Source organism: Sorex fumeus, unplaced genomic scaffold, assembly GCF_029834395.1.
Source record: "Sorex fumeus unplaced genomic scaffold, SorFum_2.1 ptg000063l, whole genome shotgun sequence".
NCBI classification, from domain to species: Eukaryota; Metazoa; Chordata; class Mammalia; order Eulipotyphla; family Soricidae; genus Sorex; species Sorex fumeus.
The window spans coordinates 28,387,963-28,407,243 of NW_026606120.1; the positions used below are offsets into that span (position 1 = coordinate 28,387,963).

At 40.0% G+C, this 19,281-nt stretch overlaps 1 non-coding gene and 1 pseudogene across 1 annotated transcript; both read right to left on the minus strand.

Moving 5' to 3' along the window:
- The window catches only part of LOC130034974 (contactin-associated protein-like 3), a 183,344-nt pseudogene that overhangs the window by 158,974 nt on the left and 5,089 nt on the right, over window positions 1–19,281 (minus strand).
- On the minus strand, window positions 7,336–7,442 carry LOC130036262 (U6 spliceosomal RNA). The gene has a single exon (XR_008794315.1). It is a non-coding gene; the product is annotated as a U6 spliceosomal RNA (small nuclear RNA).

A 19,281-nucleotide genomic window follows, 5' to 3' on the forward strand; every position in this document is an offset into this window, starting at 1 on the left:
AGAAACAATAGACTTGTATAGTAAAGTTGCAGGCTATAAAATCAATACCCAAAAGTCCATGGCTTTCCTATATGCAAACAGTGAGAGAGAGGAAAGTTATATGAAAAAATCAATCCCGTTCACAATGGTGCCCCAGAAAATCAAGTACCTAGGAATCAGCTTAACTAAGGAAGTAAAGGACCTGTACAAAGAAAACTACAAAACGCTACTTCAGGAAATAAAGAGGACATGAGGAAATGGAAAGACATCCCCTGCTCATGGGTCGGGAGACTTAACATTGTCAAAATAGCAATACAACCGAAAGCACTGTATAAATTCAATGCAATTCCTATAAGGATACCCATGACATTCTTCAAAGAAATGGAGCAAACACTCCTGAAACTTATATGGAACTCTAAGCCCCCACGAATAGCTAAAGCAATTCTTGGGAAAAAGAAAATGGGAGGAATCAACCTCCCTAACTTCAAACTTTACTACAAAGTGGTAATAATCAAAACAGCATGGTACTGGAACAAAGGCAGAACTGCAGACCAATGGAACAGAGTTGAATACACTGACATCTCCCCTCAATCATATGATCATCTAATCTTTGATAAAGCTGCAAGAAATATTAAGTGGAGTAAGGAAAGCCTCTTTAACAAATTGTGCTGGCATCACTGGACGGCTACATGCAAAAAAATGGGCTCAGAACTCTGCCTAACACCATGTACAAAGGTAAGATCAAAATGGATTAAAGACCTCAACATCAGACCAGAAACCATAAGGTACATTGAAGACAAAGTTGGCAAAACCCTCCATGACATTGAGGCTAACCGTATGACACGCCACTGGCTGAGCAAGTGAAAACAGAGATAGATAAATGGGACTATCTTAAACTAAGAAGTTTCTGTACCTCCAAAGAAACAGTGACCAAAATACAAAGACAGTCTACAGAATGGGAAAGAATATTCGCCGAATACACATCTGACAAGGGGTTGATATCAAGGATATACAAAATACTGGTTGAACTCCACAAGAGGAAAACATCCAACCCCATCAAAAAATGGGGCAATGAAATGAACAGAAACTTTCTCAAAGAAGAAATCCGAATGGCAAAAAAGCACATGAGAAAATGCTCTACATCATTAATCATCAGGGAGATGCAGATCAAAACCACAATGAGATACCATCTCACACCTCAGAGACTGGCCCACATTCAAAAGAACAAAAGCAACTGATGCTGGCACGGATTTGGCGAGAAAGGGACACTCCTTCACTGGTGGGAATGCTGACTGGTTCAGCCCTTTTGGAAAACAGTATGGACGTTCCTCAAAAAATTAGAAATTGAGCTCCCATTTGACCCAGCAATACCACTCCTGGGAATATATCCCAGAGAGGCAAAAATGTGTAGCCGAAGTGACATCTGCACTTGTTTGTTCATTGCAGCACTCTTTACAATAGCCAGAAACTGGAAGAGACCTGAGTGCCCAAGAACAGATGACTGGTTAAAGAAACTTTGGTACATCTACACAATGGAGTACTATGTAGCTGTTAGAAAAGATGAAGTCATGAACTTTACGTACAAGTGGTACAATATGGAAAGTATCATGCTAAGCGAACTGAGTCAGAAAGAGAGGGACAGACATAGCAAGATTGCATTCATCTGGGGGATATAAAATAACAAAATATGAGATTAATACCCAAGAATAGGTGAGATCAACACCAGGAGGATTACTCCATAGCTTAGAGGCCAGCCGGGTATTCTAGGGGAAAGGACAGTTCAGATAGAAAAGGGAACACCAAATGGAGGGTGTTTGGAGGATCCTCCCAGGAGGGGAGATGCAGGTTGAAAGTAGACTGGACTGAACATGTTCGCCACTCAATGCCTCTTTTGCTGATCACAACACCCAAAAGGATAGAGAGAACAAAAGGGAATGCCCTGCCACAGTGGCAGGGGGGATTGGGGGATGGGGGGGATGAGGGGGGAGGGATATTATCCTGGTGGTGGAAAATGGGCACTGGTGGAGGGATGGGTATTTGATCATGGTATGAACGAAATCCAAGCACAAAAATTTGTAAATCTACAACTGTACTTCATGGTGTTTCACTAATAATAATAAAAAAAAATAAAAAAAGAATAAATCAGGGAGTAATTGCATAATGAATTTACTAGATGTTAGATAAAACTGCACTGAACAATATCTACTATATATTAAAATATGACTGGGATAATTTTTATATTATTTTAGAGTTAATTAGATTTCACAATTGTTAATCTACATTTCTACTATAAATATACTATAAGATTATATGGTTGGAGTTGAGAGAAGCATTTTTATTAGATAAAAATCTATCTTCTCTTTATACTTTGATATAAATCGAGAGTGAGAAACCCAATACCAAATTGAGCAGCCTGCAGAGAATGGGCACTTGCTCTCCCTGACATAGGAGCCCAGGTGCCTGGCAGGCAACTACTGTGTCATTCATTTTACCAGTAAAATCAATTTTCTACTCTTTTTAATAACTGAAATGGGAGCACATATGGGAGCACACTATTCTCTTTATGACTACAGAATTTTAGATCTGAAGAACGTCTGGGGTTTTCCTTCTTTATCAATTCCTTCTACTATACATCATATCTTTCTAGTTCTATTAACAGTTTCTAAATCCATTCAGAGTGGGAGAGCTACAGACAAGAAGGAAGTTCTATCCGTACTCTTTTCTCAAGCTTCTTCAAGTACTTAACAAATATGGGTTATGTCATTTTATTCAGTTTAGGAGCAGGTTAATAAATATTGACATGTCTTGAGTTCATTCACCAAAATCTCTATTTTCATTGCATTGATATTTTAAAATATAACAAGTAAATAAATAAATTACAATTGCATACTGGTCTCCTCTTCCCTGTTGACTTTCAAAGTCTTGTCTTTCAAATAACTTTCAAAGCTATTTTCAAAGTCTAGTTTGACATGACTGGGACACTGGGAGTCATAACACAGAGGAAAGGGCACTTGCCCAACATGTGACTTGCCTTGCACATGCCTTGCACTTGCCTTGAGTGAAAGGCAAGGCCTAGAGCAGGTCCAAAAGGAATGTGGACATCAGGTGGATAGAACTGCTGGGAGGCAGCAAGGGAGGAAAAGGAAAGTGGCTCAGATAGCTAACATGACCCAGAAAAGTCAATAAGACACAGACAAGGAGAGCCCCAAAGCAGACCCAGGACCTTGCCTGTAGACTGGTTAGGCCCCTAAGACCACACCATTTATCTCTACTTGCTACATATACACACATCATCATCACCATTATCACCATAATCATCATCATCATCGAAAGACAGAGTGCATATGCCATTTCAGGAAGGCAAGAAAATGTTTAAGCTTCGAGTTATCAGTAGTATAGCAGTTAGGGCATTTGCCTTGTTCGCAGCTGACCTAGCTTCAATTGCAGCATCCCATATAGTCCTCTGAGAACCATGAGGAGTTAATTCCTGAGTACAGAAACAGGAGTAACCCTTGAGCATTACTGACTGTGGTTCAAACACCAAAAAAGAAAATGGAATGTTTATAGGAATAGTAATGTAATTGTGGACAAGTGTAAAGAAAAGCAACTTAAAAAGCATTGAAAGAAAGAGATACTGCCTGTTAAGATAAGCCACTGATGCTCTTCTCAACATAAAGTGTTCAGTGAAAACACAAATGACAAAGATAAAATCCATTATTACTTTAAAAGAGAAATGTACACATTACACACTCATCAAAAAAGTAAACTGTGAAGCCCTGGTGATTTGTTATCTGTCTGACATACACAGAGACAGAGAGACAGACAGACAGACAGAAAGACAGAGACAGAGACAGAGAGAGAAAGAGAACATTGTCTCTAACTGCTCATGTTTACTGAATGACAGCTAGCACCACAGCTCCAAAGCAAAGCAAACTGGAAATTCTGGGTTTCAGACACTCAGCTTTAATCTTCCTTATGCTGTCTAAACCAAGGAACTAGCTAATACATTCTGCCAAAGTAATATCAAGTTAATGGCAAATTCCCATCAAAGAGCATTTTGAGGTTTGAAGTCAGTACCCCTGAAGTTGTTTGCAGAATATGGAAGGAGATGCTAATTTCAGGGGATCAAAGGGAATCTCTAAATATCAGGTGTCCTAGCTATGGAAGTCTGAGCTCATTTAAGAGATCCAAGAAACAAAAGGGTGGAAAAAACTGACTAATGCAAAGCAGGAAAAAATATGGATGCAAACACAACACCTTCCCCAGTTTAATAGCCCATGGAAATAGAAACACCAAAATATAGACAAAGTTTGGTAAACAGTGAAACTTTGGGGATTGGGAAGGTTTAGAATTACTCTCATATCTATAATGAAGTTCCTTGTGCTAACCTCACCTTCAGAAATCACATTATCTATGGATAACCAAAGTGATAATGTTGGCATTTTCAATAACTCACTATACCCACAAAGCCTGTCCCTGCAATAATTAAACCTTAATATCTTCTGATGAGTATACTCCCTCCTTTCTACTACACTACCCAAATATTTTACTTTGAAAGTATAATTCTGGTAATGTTCCTTTACTCCTTCTCTCCCTCCCTCCCCACTTCCCTCCCTCCCTCTCCCCCTCCATCTCTCCCTTCGTCCCTTTCTGCCTTCCTTCCTTCTTTCCTTTATTCTAATACCTAGGTATCCTCTAGACAGCCAGAAAACATCTTCATTGTCCCAAGGTCCAGTTTTCTTTGATCTCTAAAGCAGTGCAATTATCACTATACTAAACTCATTTGGTTGGTGTGGTATTCAAGTGAAAATGTCTGTAGGAGTGTGGTAGTTAGTATGTGACACATTATGAATTCTACATGCGGTAGATATTATAATTACATACTTATGCCAAACTAATGCTTGACTCGGATACAGAATAAGGTATGAGGAAGTGTGAATGATCAACCTGACCTTAACCTAAAATGAAAAGTTGTTCCCTGAGGCTGGAGCAATAATATAGCAGATAAGGCATTTGCCTTGCATGCAGCAAATCCAGGTTCAATCTCTGGCACCACATATGGTCTAGAAAGCTCAACAAGACTGATCCCTGACACATAGCCAGGAGTAAGTCTTGAGTATTGCCTGTTATTATCCAAACCTGAAGGGAAAAAAACCCAATCTTATTATGATCCAAGTTAGTCTACATTTTTTCAGTTTTTTAAAGATATTTCTTTAAAAATAGTGTGATTTCTACTATCTAATATTTCTACTAAATAATATTTTGTATCTTCAAAATAGCAACTTGAGGATAGATTTTGTCAAATACTCCAATGTTTGTGACTTTTCTAGTTTTATTTTTTTATTATCAGTGGAAATCAGCAGGTAGAATATACAGAGGATGTTCTAAAGTTTAGAGTAAATTAAGTTACATGGCTGTACAGAAAGCATGTAATGAGGGGGTGCAAATAGAATGTAGACAGTGTGGGGTCCACATATCACATGGGCATCTGGGCCTGCGACACCCACTCCCACAAGTGTCCTTACAGTGTCAGAAAATAGCAAGCAGGTTTTAAGTTAACTTCTGTTGTCAATTTGAACTTTGTTAATTTTATGAACATGCACTTTGGGAAACTTTAGACATCTATGTCTCTAAACTTCTGACTAGGTATCTGAACTCAACTCTGAAAGAACAGCAGTATTATCAAAGATATCCATTCAGTCCAGTTCTACACACACAGATATTTAAAAGGCTGAAAAGATCAATTATGGAGCAGTGGGTAAAGAAAAAAAACATGATGTACTGTTTTTAGTATCTACATTATAAAGCATAATTCCCAAAAGAGAGGAAGAGAGGAAGAAAGAAGAAGAAAAGAAGGAAGAAGAAGAGGAAGGAAGGGGGGAGGATAAGGGGGAGGAGGAGAATGAGGGGGGTAAGAGGAAGAAAGGAAGAAGAAGAAAGAGGAAGAAGAAGAAAATTCTTGCCATAGAGGCAGGCTGGATGCAGGGGTGGGGGTGACAGGGGGGAAACTGGAGACATTGGTGGTGGAAAATGCACACTGGTGGAGGGATGGGTGCTGGAACATTTTGTGACTGAAACCCGATCATGAACATCTTTGTGAATGAATATTTCATGTGATCCAAGTTAAAATAAATAAACAACTATGATAATCAAAGGACATAGATCAACAAGGATTTTCAGTTTGGGTTTTGTAATGTCCTGCTAGGCTGGAGCGATAGCACAGCAGTAAGGGCGTTTGTCTTGCAGGCAGCCAACATGGCTGACCCGAGTTCAATTCCTCGGCCCCTCTCGGAGAGCCTGGCAAGCTACCGAGGGTATCTAGTCCAGCTGGCAAAGCCTGGGTAGCTACCCATGACGTATTCGGTATGCCAAACACAGTAACAACAAGTTTCACGAAGGAGACATTACTGGGCCTGCTAGAGCAAATCGATGAACAACAGAAGGACTGTGACCGTGATCTCAGTGAACAATATCCTGCTAACATGGAGTTAGCATGGTAAAATAGACATTTGGGCATAGCCATCACTCACTGTATGCACATCTGTATACTTCAATCCGCATCCCGATCCTGCCCTTAGGGTTCCAGGCCACGGGAAGGAAGCGCAGAAATCTGGCTTTAAAGGGAGAATGGAGTCTGTATTGCACCACGCTGTCTGCATTTGAGTTTCCTGGAAAGCCCTTGGAGAAAAAAAATGATAAATATAGGTAGAAGATCATCTTTAAATTGTTACCCCACTTGACAATAAGCAGCAGGTGCTCCACTTTATCAAAATGCAGAACTGTCCTTTTTTAAAGATTTTGCTAACATTTAACCTGGAAAATGACAATTTCTCCTCAGGAAAGTGACAACCTCTTCTCAGAGGGTGGATCAATAATCTTCATCAAGATTTTTCTGTTTGAAGACTATTTTAAATTTCAGTGCTACATTAAATGGGCTATAAAACGTCTACCTTCAAAAGCTGCTATTAGAAAGGTGCTCATCTCCTAAACCCATTTTCTGATTCCAAAGCAAGTCAATGCAACCATATGAACGCTCTCCATCTTTTCCTCCTCTTTCTTTATATTATCTTAGGGTATTTTTCACATTTAAAATGACTATTTTTTGCTTTTTATTTATTTGTATAAATATTCTTACTAAAGCATCATTACTTACAAATTTACTGATAGTTGTGTTTTAGGCACACACTAATTCAATAGCAGTCCCTCCACCAGTGTCAGCCTCCCTCCACCAGTGCTCCCATATCCCTCCCCATCCCAACCCCCACTTTACCCCTACCTGTCAGCTGTCAGCGTGACAGGAATATTGCAAAGTTTCACTGGTTACTGCTTAGGTATCATGTCTTCAGTTTTTTTAAAAAAAATATGGAACGCTTTATGATTTTGCACGTCATCTTTTTGCAGAGACCATGCTAATCTTCTCTGTATCGTTCCAAATTTACTATATGTGCTACCGAAGCGAGCATATGTCTTCAGTTTTAATGAATCTGTGTTTTGGAAATCTGGCTATACCCCTCCCCCATATCATCGGTATAAAAAAGCCCTGATGCCTATTCAGAGATAAGTCCATTTCACAGATAAGTGACATCATCCTGTGTTTGTCTTTCTTCTTCTGGCTTATGATTATCTTCTGGTTCCATGTTGTGGCAAATTGCATGACACATCAGATTAAGGTTAGATATCCAGGATATATAAAGTACTCACAAGGAACTTCTCCATTTTAGGCATTTAGCACATTGGTGGTTCTATGGTAAGAATTTTACATCAGAGAATTTGAGAGCTAGAAGAAATCTGAGAAATTTTCTAGTTCAAAATCCATAACTTAAAAATATAAAGCCAAAATAAAAGTAGAAAGACTCTTTGAAGGTAGAAGAGATATTATTCAACAGAGTCAGGATTAGATCCTATGTCTCTGGTCATGAAACATAATGTTTCCCTCTGATATTCAGATGATCTCATATCACCAGTATTTAGGGGACACTTTGCAGAAACACCAACATCACCTGCCTCAAAATACAGAGGTGTGTTTACTTAATTATAGTAATCTGACTCCATGCTAGAGAGGTCCAAAATGATACTGAGTTTTTATAGAAAATACATGGCTTCTGTCTCATAATTTTTAAAATTAGAAACAACTAGGGGGGAAGCAAATAAAAAGGATAATATATATACTTTATTTATAGATACATAAGTTTTTAATGATTTAATCAACAAAGGTTTAATTTATTTAAATTTTATCATTACATATAAAAGCAATAGCACAGCGGTAGGGCGTTTGCCTTGCACGCAGCCAACATGGCCGACCCGAGTTCGATTCCTCCGCCCCTCTCAGAGAGCCCGACAAGCTACCGAGAGTATCTCGCCTGCCCGGCAGAACCTGACAAGCTACCCGTGATGTATTCAATATGCCAAACACAGTAACAACAAAGTCTCCAATGGAGACGTTACTGGGCCTGCTCGAGCAAATCGATGAACAACGGGAGGACAGTGATTACATATAACAATGAAAAGACATACAAACACAGGAAAAACACCAACACACACAGAATGAATTTTCTAGACTCTCCACCCCACTCACCCTGGAAAATGTTTCTTTAGTAGTGTTTACTGAATTGTTTGGTCTGTGCTTTTGCCTGTGCTTTTATGTAAAAATTAGAGATGAATTTAAAGATATATTTGTTTTATAGGACAGTGACAGTGATTTGTTTTATAGCTACCTATTAGCAAATTAACACCCCCCAAATATCCACTCTTCTCCATTCTAGTAAACATTACCACCACATTACACCAGTAAAACAATGACTTGTTTTTAAGATGGGCAGAAAGTCACAACTGTCTATAAACAACAGCAGTCTTCTTTGTATACAAACATTTCAACCAGCTCCCTTTCCATTTTTCCTTCCACTGGAGAATATGCTATAGTGTAAAGGTTGTTTTGCAGTAGCCAGAATATCAACCAGCTATTTCTGTTCTCAACATCTTATTTTATTTAGCTTTTTTTCATTTTTTGATTCTGTGGTTGACAATACTATTAATAATGGCTTCTTGTGTCCATAATTCAAATACCACATCCATTATAACCGTACCCCCATCCTAAGAACCCCAACACTCCTCCCCATCAAACCCTCCCCCCAACTCGATTGTGAGAATCAGTTCTCCCATTAAATTTGCACCTTTGTTGCTAACTTGCTGTATGTTTTTAATTCCCAAAATATTTGAGCAAGATCATTCTACTCAAAGCATTTTAGAAAATGGGCCCAAGATTCTTCTTTTAAAGCCTCATTTTTCTTTTGAAATTTGACATCACTGATTCTTCATCAAGTACTTAACTGATTTTCCCAGATCATCAATGCATCTTGAAGCTGCAACATATTAGAATTAGAGCTAAAAGTTTTTAGACAAAATTACACAAAGTGTAAGAAAATTTGCACAAAATGTAAGAAATGTAATTAAACAAAATGTAAGAAAATTTGCCCCATTCAATGACCTGTTACATTATGCTCTGAAAAATAAAAAAGAACGAATCCTTCAGTATGATGTCTCTTTTGAAATTTATGAAAAATTATAAAGTATCTAAGTTCTATGAACTTTATGGAACATATATTCAAAACAAATTTAGAGTTATTTTGACGTACTTTACCTCCAAAATCTCTTCTCTCATCTCACAGTTTTAATATCCAGAAACATAAAGGTGTTCACAAAATAGTACTTCATTCAGTAGTAATGAAATTAGAAAACCAGAGTCAATACTCCTCATGTTTATTTGCACTAGGAGGACAAAATCACTTATCTTCTAAGCAATTGATACAAATAGCTGGTTATAAAGATAAAGACTGCCCACGGACTGAGAAAAATTATTTATCCAATACTCATCTGATATGGGTTGTTAATATCGATATCAAAGGCACTGGTAGAACTTTACAAGAACAAAACATACAATGCTCTCAAACAATGGTAAGAAGAAATGAACAGAAACTTCCTGAAAGAACAAATACAAATGGCCAGAAGACACATGAAAAAATGCTCTACATCTCTACTATTCGGGGAGATGCAAATCAAAGCAACAATGAGATGTCATCTCACACCACAAAAACTGGCACACATCAAAAAGAGCAAGAGCAATTATTGCTGGCATAGATGTCAGGAGAAAAGTACATTCCTTCATAGTGGGTGGGAATGCCAACTGGTCCAACCATTTTGGAAAACAATATGGGCCTTCCTCAAAAAACTAGAAACTGTTCTCCTGAGTGATCTTCGCTCAATTGTTTAAGGATGGTTAATAATGGCTCTTAGACCAAATAAAGGGTGTTTGGAGGATCCTCCCAGGAGGGGAGATACATGTTGAAAGTAGACTATGTACTGAACATGTTTGCCACTCAGAGCCTCTTTTGCACACCACAACACCCAAAAGGAGAGAGAGAACACAGGGGATTGCCCTGCCACAGAGGCAGGGTAAGATGGGAGGGATGCGGATGGGAGGGATATTATCCATGGTGGTGGAAAATGGGCACTGGTGGAGGGATGGGTATTTGATCATTGTATAATCGAAACCCAAGCATAAAAAATTGTAAATCTACAACTGTACCTCATGGTGTTTCACTAAAAATAATTTAAAAAAAAAAAGATTTACAGCCAACATATCTGATGAAACCTTCAGGTCTGAAGACAGTGATGGGATATAGTGAAAAAACTCAATGAAATAAATGCCTCACCAAAAATAAAAAAAATAATGGCTCTTAGGTCAGATGTCTAGGAATAAGAATCCATTTGTGAGGAACCAGCTGTTCATCTGGGCCAGGCTACTGAGTGTCTCCACGGCAGTGTTCTGGTATGCGCAAAATGAAGTAGAGATGCTGACTGAAGGGGATAGAAAACAGGCTCCAGTGTAAAAGACACCTAGGGAAGAGCTCCTTTCCTTAATATTCCACAGAGCCGCAGGTTGGTATAACTGTGATATTACTCTGAAACATCTGGGGATGAAGAGCTTCAGAAAGAAACCTATACATAAATACACATTTTCTCTAACTAATCTGTCCTTTTTTTTTTCTGTTCATCTTTGCAGATTCCCAGTCATTGAAGCAAAGATGTTTGTTTGGGGGGTCACATGTAATTTAGGGGTTATTGTCTGTGTGTTCAGGGGTCACTACTGGCATTACCTGAAAACCATATGTAGCGGTGGGTAATTCAGCATTGACTGCATGCAAGACTAGCGCCTTAACCCCTGTACCATATATCTCTGGCCAGGATGCAGACCTGCATGTGGAGATTGCCCTTAATTGAAGGAATTAGACAAAGCAGGTTCCTATTTCTACCTGAAAGTTCTATATACTATTAATTATTCTCTTATTGATACGAAGGAGTAACTCTTTATGCAACAATCCAAATCAACATCTTTTTTTTAATTCAATCAGCGTGAGATACAATTACAAAACTTTCATGTTTGAGTTTTAGTTATACAATGATCGAACACCTATCCCTCCACCAGTGCACATTCTTCACTACCAATGTCCCTTTCCAACCCTTCCTGCCTCTATGGCAAACAATTTCCCCTATACTCTCTCTCTCTCTACTTTTGGGCTTTGTGGTTTGCAATATGGCCAAATAAACATCTTATAGTACTTTATCACTGTGGATAAAATTTTATTTGCTTAAATTAGTGGAATCTATATTCACTAAAATATTTTGTACTCACTTTAGAGGCATCTAAGAAATGAATCCAAGAAAGGAGAAGAGAAAAAAATAGTATCTAATTATTCATCAAAGAGGTTTGATGATATTCCATGCTGGAAATGAAGGTCAGGCCTTATTATCAGCTCATTTCAAACATCATGACATGATTTTGGTCACCTAAATCTGACTCAATGCAAGGAAGAGCTTATTGATGTCGCATTACTTATAAAGCAACGTTCCTTTTAATCATTTTCCTTCTAGATTATTTTAGAGACATTAAAGAAAGTTTTAGGAGAAAATCCCCTAATTTATTATAATAGATATTCTCAAGTTCTATCACAAATCTTAGAAATATTTTAGAAATGTAACTAGGATATTAATATCATGCACTTCATCTACTTCATGTACAATGTTATCTATAAATTAGTAAAGGAAGGGATTTTTTTCAAGTTGTAAAAATGTTTAAAAGGCAAGTGTTGAAAAGTCATGATTGAAGTCTAACACAGGCGTATGCAGATGAGTTGTAAAGGATTGTTAGATGAACACCAATAACTTTTGAACCACTGGACAAACCACAACGTAGGATTGAGATTTACCACAAGTAGACTTTTTAAAATTATTACTATTATTGAATCACTGTGAGAACAGTTACAAAGCTTTCAGGCTTAAGTCTCGGTCATACAATGATCAAACACCCATCCCTTCAGTAGTGCACATGTTCCACCACCAAGAACCCCAGTATAACCCCCATCCCACCCCTCCATGCCTGTGTGGCAGATGATTTCCACTTTACTCTCTCTCTCTACTTTGATTACATTCAATTTTTCGACAAAAGACCCACCATTATTATTTGGAATTTTCCCCTAACAATCAAACCTCCTGAAAAGGCACTGTAGCACTGTCCTCCCGTTGTTCATCGATTTGCTCAAGCAGGCACCAGTAATGTCTCACAACAAATTGTGAGAATTGTTGTTACTGTTTTTGGCATAACAAATACATCACGGGTAGCTTGCCAGGCTTTGCTGTGTGGGCGAAATACTCTCGGTAGCTTGCCGGGCTCTCCAGAGGGGTGGAAGAATCGAACCCAGGTTGGCCGTGTGCAAGGTAAATGCCCTACCTGCTGTGCTATCGCTCCAGCCCTCTGAAAAGGCATCATTAGATAATTTGTTTTCTATTGCTGATAATGAAGAGCATATGATGTCACGTGGCCACGCAATTTTGTATTTCTGATATTTTAGTAATTAAATCTGGAGGGATGTCTGCCAGAAGCCAGTGGATTATGAGATTAGTTTGTGTGTCTCTGGGATCATGGCCATTCCAGGAGTTGGTAGAGTCATTTGTGGGCAGCAACTCAGGGTCTCGTCAGGGCAGAAGGAAGGGCCAGTTCCGCCCCCATATCCCGTCAGGCCTGGTGTGTCTTGTCACTGCAGACTCATACCCCTCTGTCAACAGGCTCTGAAAGATGGTGCCAATGAGGGGAAAATGTGGAAGGGACAACGCCCTTTCCTACCCGGGGTGGCAGGGGCCGTAGCTTAATTCACAGTGCAAAAGCATTTCTGCCAGAAGCCTCTGTGTTCCAACAAATATCCATTTTAAGTTTGCTTGTATTTCTTCTCTAGAGTATCTAGGGAGCAGCCTAGGTATTCAGAAATAGAACATGAGTCTCCAAAGCTGTTGGATCCTAGTAGCCTCTTCTGAAAGTTAACCATACTTTGCTCTAGGTCAAGGGCTCTGATCCTCCTATTAATCCAACAATCTTTATTGAACCACAGTTGCAGGCAATTGTGAATAAGACAGCAGGGGAGAAGAACAAAGGCAACAGTTGCCTTTCTCAGAACTGCTAACATTTCAGCCTAACGCACTTCTATCTGAGCACAGTTGGTACCCAGAGAGAAAGGGAAATGCTCATCTCTGGCAGTTTGAGAATGTGACAGAACATTTTGTTTGGCGGCCTTATTCTTTTGCTTCTGACTGGTTCTGTGGAAAGAACATAAAACATCTAGAAAGCCTACACCAGGATAAGTGGTTTCTATGTGATTTCTGAAAGTGTTTTGTTTTTACAATATCTCACTTTTATTGTACAGCTGTCTATGCCATGAGTACATTTCAGAGAAAAATCTTAAGTGAGCATTCAAAGAGAGCAATAAAAACATATTGAGTGAGATCAAGTGGGTATTTGAACAATTTATAATTACATTTCCAAATATAAAATGCTTTATTCCTCATGAGATGGGCTTGTTAGGAATCAGATAAATTCATGAATGTGCTCAATTTCCATTATGTTTTTCTCAGAGGCTATTTCTCTGAAAATGTTTAAAGCTGCTTAATTGAAGATATTTTAGGAAAAATACCTTGACCATCCTGCAATTTTTATAAAAACCACTTAAAATGATTTTAGAACTGATGAAGGATTTTCCTGTTATTGGTCTGTGAAGACAATTTTTATTCTATATATTTTAATACACAACATTTTGAAAATAACTATAGTGGGGTAGATGTCTATACAGGAATGACATTTTCCATACAAAACCTGTTTCTTAAAGATAAATTAGGAACAGAGGGAGAGTCAGTGTCCTTTTTTTCCTCCATTTGGACTAGCCTGTCTTATCAATGAACACGAATCCCATCACGCAAAAGAGTCTGGGCCTAGAGCCTACAATCACTTCTAAACTGGACCCTTTGACCCAGAAACTACAATAGTTTTCCACAGAGTGTTCTACCAGGGCCCTGTGATTCCTGGGCAAGCAAGAATTTTCTTGCTGAACGGCATCTTAAAATCAAGAACTTTAAGATCTGGCCCAATAGTAAAATCAATAGACAGAAACCAATAAAACATGGTCTTGAAAATTAATTAAAATACAGGACTAGGGGGTCTTTCAGGGGTCAGAGGTAGATGCTTGGCAAAGCTTTTTTGTTTTTTTGCTTTTTGGGTCACACCCAGCAACGGTCAGGGGTTACTCCTGGCTTTGCACTCAGGAATTACTCTGGAGGTGCTCCGGGGACCATATGGGATGCTAGGAATCGAACTCGGGTCAGCCGAGTGCAAGGCAAATGCCCTACTCGCTGTGCTATCACTCCAGCCCCTTGGCATACCTTTGTATGGAATAAGGAGGTATAGATGAAAAAACTTACCATGAGAGGCTGGAGTAATAGTACAGCAGGTAGGGTGTTTTACTTGCACAACGCTGACCAGGGTTAAATCTCAAAATCCCATATGATCCCTTGTGCCCCACCAGGAGTGATTCTTGAGTGCGAAGTCAGAAGCAAGCACTGAGCACGATGTGTGTGGCCCAAAACAGGAAAGAAGGGAGGAAGGGAGGGAGGGAGGGAGAGAGGGAGGGAGGGAGGGAGAGATGGCTGGGTTCTGGAGGTTTTTGGTTGTAAGGGCTCTGCTTGGGGCAGGGAGGGAAACTCAACCCACCCCTTTTCAAGGGGGTCCTGGTGAAGACATCCTGGCACGGGGGCAGGAGACTGCATTGCTCTCTTCTGGAAGCTTTGTTTTATGGAACAAAGCAGAACCCCAGCAGGTGAAAACCTCCAGAATCCAACCAGAGCCATGCCCAAAACCACTTTCCACATGCTCAGACGAGCCTCACGCATGTAGAATATGGCAGAGGAACCCAGGTATGCTGGACCTATGGCTGAGATCTCCAAGCCTGCTCAGATTGGTCCTGAGACTCCTCCGCCCAGATCCCCAGTTTTCCACTAGTTTGGCAGTCACATCCACAAACTGATCCTGGTGCCATATAATCTCATCAACGGCCAAGATCCAGAGTATCATTTAATAGTATAAAAAGCCCATGAAAGAGTAAGGAATATAACTGTCACTTTCCAAAAATCAGCAAGGAGAGAAATTGCTATCAGATAGATCTGGGAAGTGGAACCTTTTGAACCAGTCCACATGACAGAGGCATTAGTGAATGAGTACTGGGTTAGTTTCCATGCCTCCTCCCCAAAACGTGGATGCCACTAAGGTTTAAGATGGATTCGGTACATGCAAAAAGACAGGAATAAGAAGATGTTGCTTGTATGCTGCTTAAGAGCACAGCACCAAGGGTGTCACTGATGTTATTGTGAGCAGAAGCCAGGAGTGCTGTGCTCAAACACTCCCTGTGAATGGCCCGCATAAGGCACACTAAGTGTCTTAATGCCCCAGCAAGAACCTGCAATGTCAATCCCATCCCACCTGACTGCCTTTCCCTAGACAAACGCAAGGCAGTTTGATGGGCGTGAGAAATAGAAATACTACTTACATGAATCTGAGGGAAATCAGAAGTCTTTGTTGGAAATGCAAAATGAGGCTGCCTCTGTAGAAAGCAGCCTTTGAGGGTCTTACAAAAAGGGAATATAGAACTGACATAAAATCCATCAGTTATACTTTTATGTACTGTAGAAATCAAAACAGGATCACAGAGATTCTTGTACACTACAGCATCATTCACCAAGTCAAGAGGAAGGTGAAAGGCATGCATGAATTTCTAGCAACGTATTGATTCAAAGGCATGCAGTATTCACTGGATAAACAGCTACCGGAGTCCATTCAGTCTACAAAAACCACCACACACTGGGTAGCTTATGAATAACAGGAATTTACTGCTTGCAGTTCTGGAGGATACAATTCTGAGATAAGGGTGACAATATGTTTTAATGGTGTTTTAGCTTATAATAATGATTTGTAACAATGCCTTATAAACTAAGAAACTAGCACATAAGTATGGAACACATCTATATGCTTCATATAATGACATGTATTCCTCTATGCATAGTTTTAAATTCTTCGATGTTTCTTGCAGTCTTATAATTGTTATAGAAGTAACACTGGTTTATCAAATTACATATATTTTAGATGTACAGCATTATAATTTGACATGTCATCACCAAGTTTCTATCCACAACCATATAGCTGAACCCCTGTAGTTAATCACCATCCTTCTCTTCTGCTCTCTATGTCCAAGAGTTGAATTAATTTGAGTTTGACCATTTCTTTATTTTGTGTCTTTTTAGTTTATGTAAGAGTGAAATCATGTCATCTTTTTTTATCTCTTTCTCAATTATTCCACTTAGCATAATACACTCAAGGTCCATATATTAATGGAAATGGAAATATTTCACCTTTTTTATTAGCTAAATAGAATACATTTGCATATATATAATTTGTGTGTGTGTATATATATACAGATATATGCCACATTTATTTATCCATCAATGAATACTGATTTCCCCCAGTGCTATAGCTATTGCAATGAACATAATGATGCATGCACCTTGTAGAATTGTTGTTTTAGTATTGTAAGGATGAATAGAGTGGATAGTTTTCATGTTCATTGATAGCACTTTAATGCTAAAATATTTTAATTTCTCTAATCTATCAATATTTTATTTTATTGTCTAGTTCTTGATTTCAGAGAACCAGGCAGGCTACCTAGAGTATTGCAGACACTATCACAGAACAGTCTGGCAAGCTCCCCATGGTGTATTCCATATGCCAAAACCCAGCAACAATGATGCGTCTCATTCCCCTGACCCTGGAAGAGCCTCCAAAGTGGCACTTGCTAAAATCTCAGGGCTAAGCCAAATGGAGACGTTACTGGTCGATGAACAATGATGAACAATGGGGTGGCAGTGATACAGTGATAGATTCTGGATTCCACCATTTACTTAGTAACACATACCTTATTACTAAACAAAAATTCCTATAACTGAGTGGGTACCTTTACAGTGGCTAATTTATTGTAATCACATCTATTTTAAAAATAAAATAAGGTCACTTAATCACTTAATCACTTAACTTCCCGTTAGTCGTCGATTTGCTCGAGCGGGCGCCAGTAACGTCTCCATTTGTCCCTGTCGCGTGCTAGTGTAGCCCAATGGCATCTCTTCGCTCCGGGAACATGGAGGGCCTCAAACCGATCGTTCATGACCTTGACAAAGAAGTCTGACCATCTGGTAGGTGGGCGGCCACGCGGTCTCTTGACATCCCGTGGAATCCAATCAGTAACAGCTCTAGTCCAACGGTCATCTTTAAATCTCATTACGTGACCAGCCAATCTGATTTTCGACACCTTGGCATATGAGACAGCGTCCCTGATCCTTGATCGTCGACGGATGTCAGAACTCCGGATTCGTTCTCTCATTTGAGTGAAACGTGATATTCCAAGCATAGCTCTTTCTATTCTTCTTTGGGAGACCTGAATGGCGTTCTCATCTTGTTTGCGTAGGGCCCAGGTCTCTGAGGCATATGTTAATGCAGGAAGAACAGTGGAATCAAAGAGATGTGCCCGGAGCCGGAGGTTCTTTGTCCTCTTAGCTATTTCTTCGACGTTCTTGAAGGCGTTCCAAGCCGCTCTCTTCCTCCTGCGCAGCTCGGGTGCCAGGTCATTTGTCATGTTGACCTCTCGACCTAGGTACACATAGCTGTTGCATTCGGAGATGGTCGTTCCATTGAGAGCGAATGGGGCGTCAGGAACAAGGCTGTTTCTCATAAACATTGTCTTCGTAAGATTCAGCTGTAGTCCTACCTTTCCACACTCACGGTCAAAGTCGGCCAGCATTTGTGCCGCTTGGCTGATGTTTGGTGTTATTAAAACAATGTCATCAGCAAAGCGGAGGTGGTGTAGTTGCCGACCATCTATCTTCACTCCCATTCCTTCCCATTCCAGTCGTCGCATAATGTTCTCGAGGGTGGCACTTAAGAGTTTTGGTGAAATGGTATCACCCTGCCGCACCCCTCTCTTGACATCAACGATCACTTCTTTGTAGAATGGTGAGATCCTGGTAGTGAATCCGCAATACAGCTCATGGAGGATCCTGATGTATTGGGCTTGAATGCCCTGATTGGCTAGGGCTTCAATGACCGCTTCCGTCTCAACAGAATCAAAGGCCTTCTTTAAATCAATGAACGTTAAGCAGAGCGGCATCTTGAACTCCCGAGAAACCTCAATGAGTTTGGTTATCGTGTGGATATGGTCGATGGTGCTGAATCCTTTGCGGAACCCTGCTTGCTCACATGGTTGTCCTTCATCTAGTGTTCTGCCAATCCTATTCAGGATGACTCGAGTGAACAACTTGTAGATGACAGACAATAGGCAGATCGGGTGATAGTTGCCAATGTCATGGATGTCTCCCTTCTTGAACAGTAGTACGGTCCTGCTGGTTTTCCAGTGAGATGGAACCTTGCATTCAGACAGGTAGCGAGTGAAGAGCCGAGCCAGTGTATTGATGAGTACTGACGGCAGGTTCTTCAGGTGTTCAGGTCTGACCTTGTCTGGGCCGGGTGCTGTTTGCTTCTTTACTGACGAAATGGCGTGTCGGATTTCGGAAGGGAGAACGTTGGGAACGACATACCCATCCTGTGGAATTTGGTATGTCGGCAAGTGGACATGGCTATCGAAGAGATTTGAGTAGAAGTCATGGATAATCTTCTCCATTGCCGTTCTGGAGGATGTGATGGATCCATCAGGACGTCGGAGGGCAGTCATCTTGGTCTTATAGTTGGCGAAGGACAGGCGGGCGTTACGAATACTTTTCCCGGCTTCTGCCGCATCTACCAGTACTTCTGCTCTTCTCTCTTTGAGGTCTTCCTTGATCGCATCTCTGCACTGCTTTGCAAGCTCGGACGTTAGCTTGCGGTTGCCT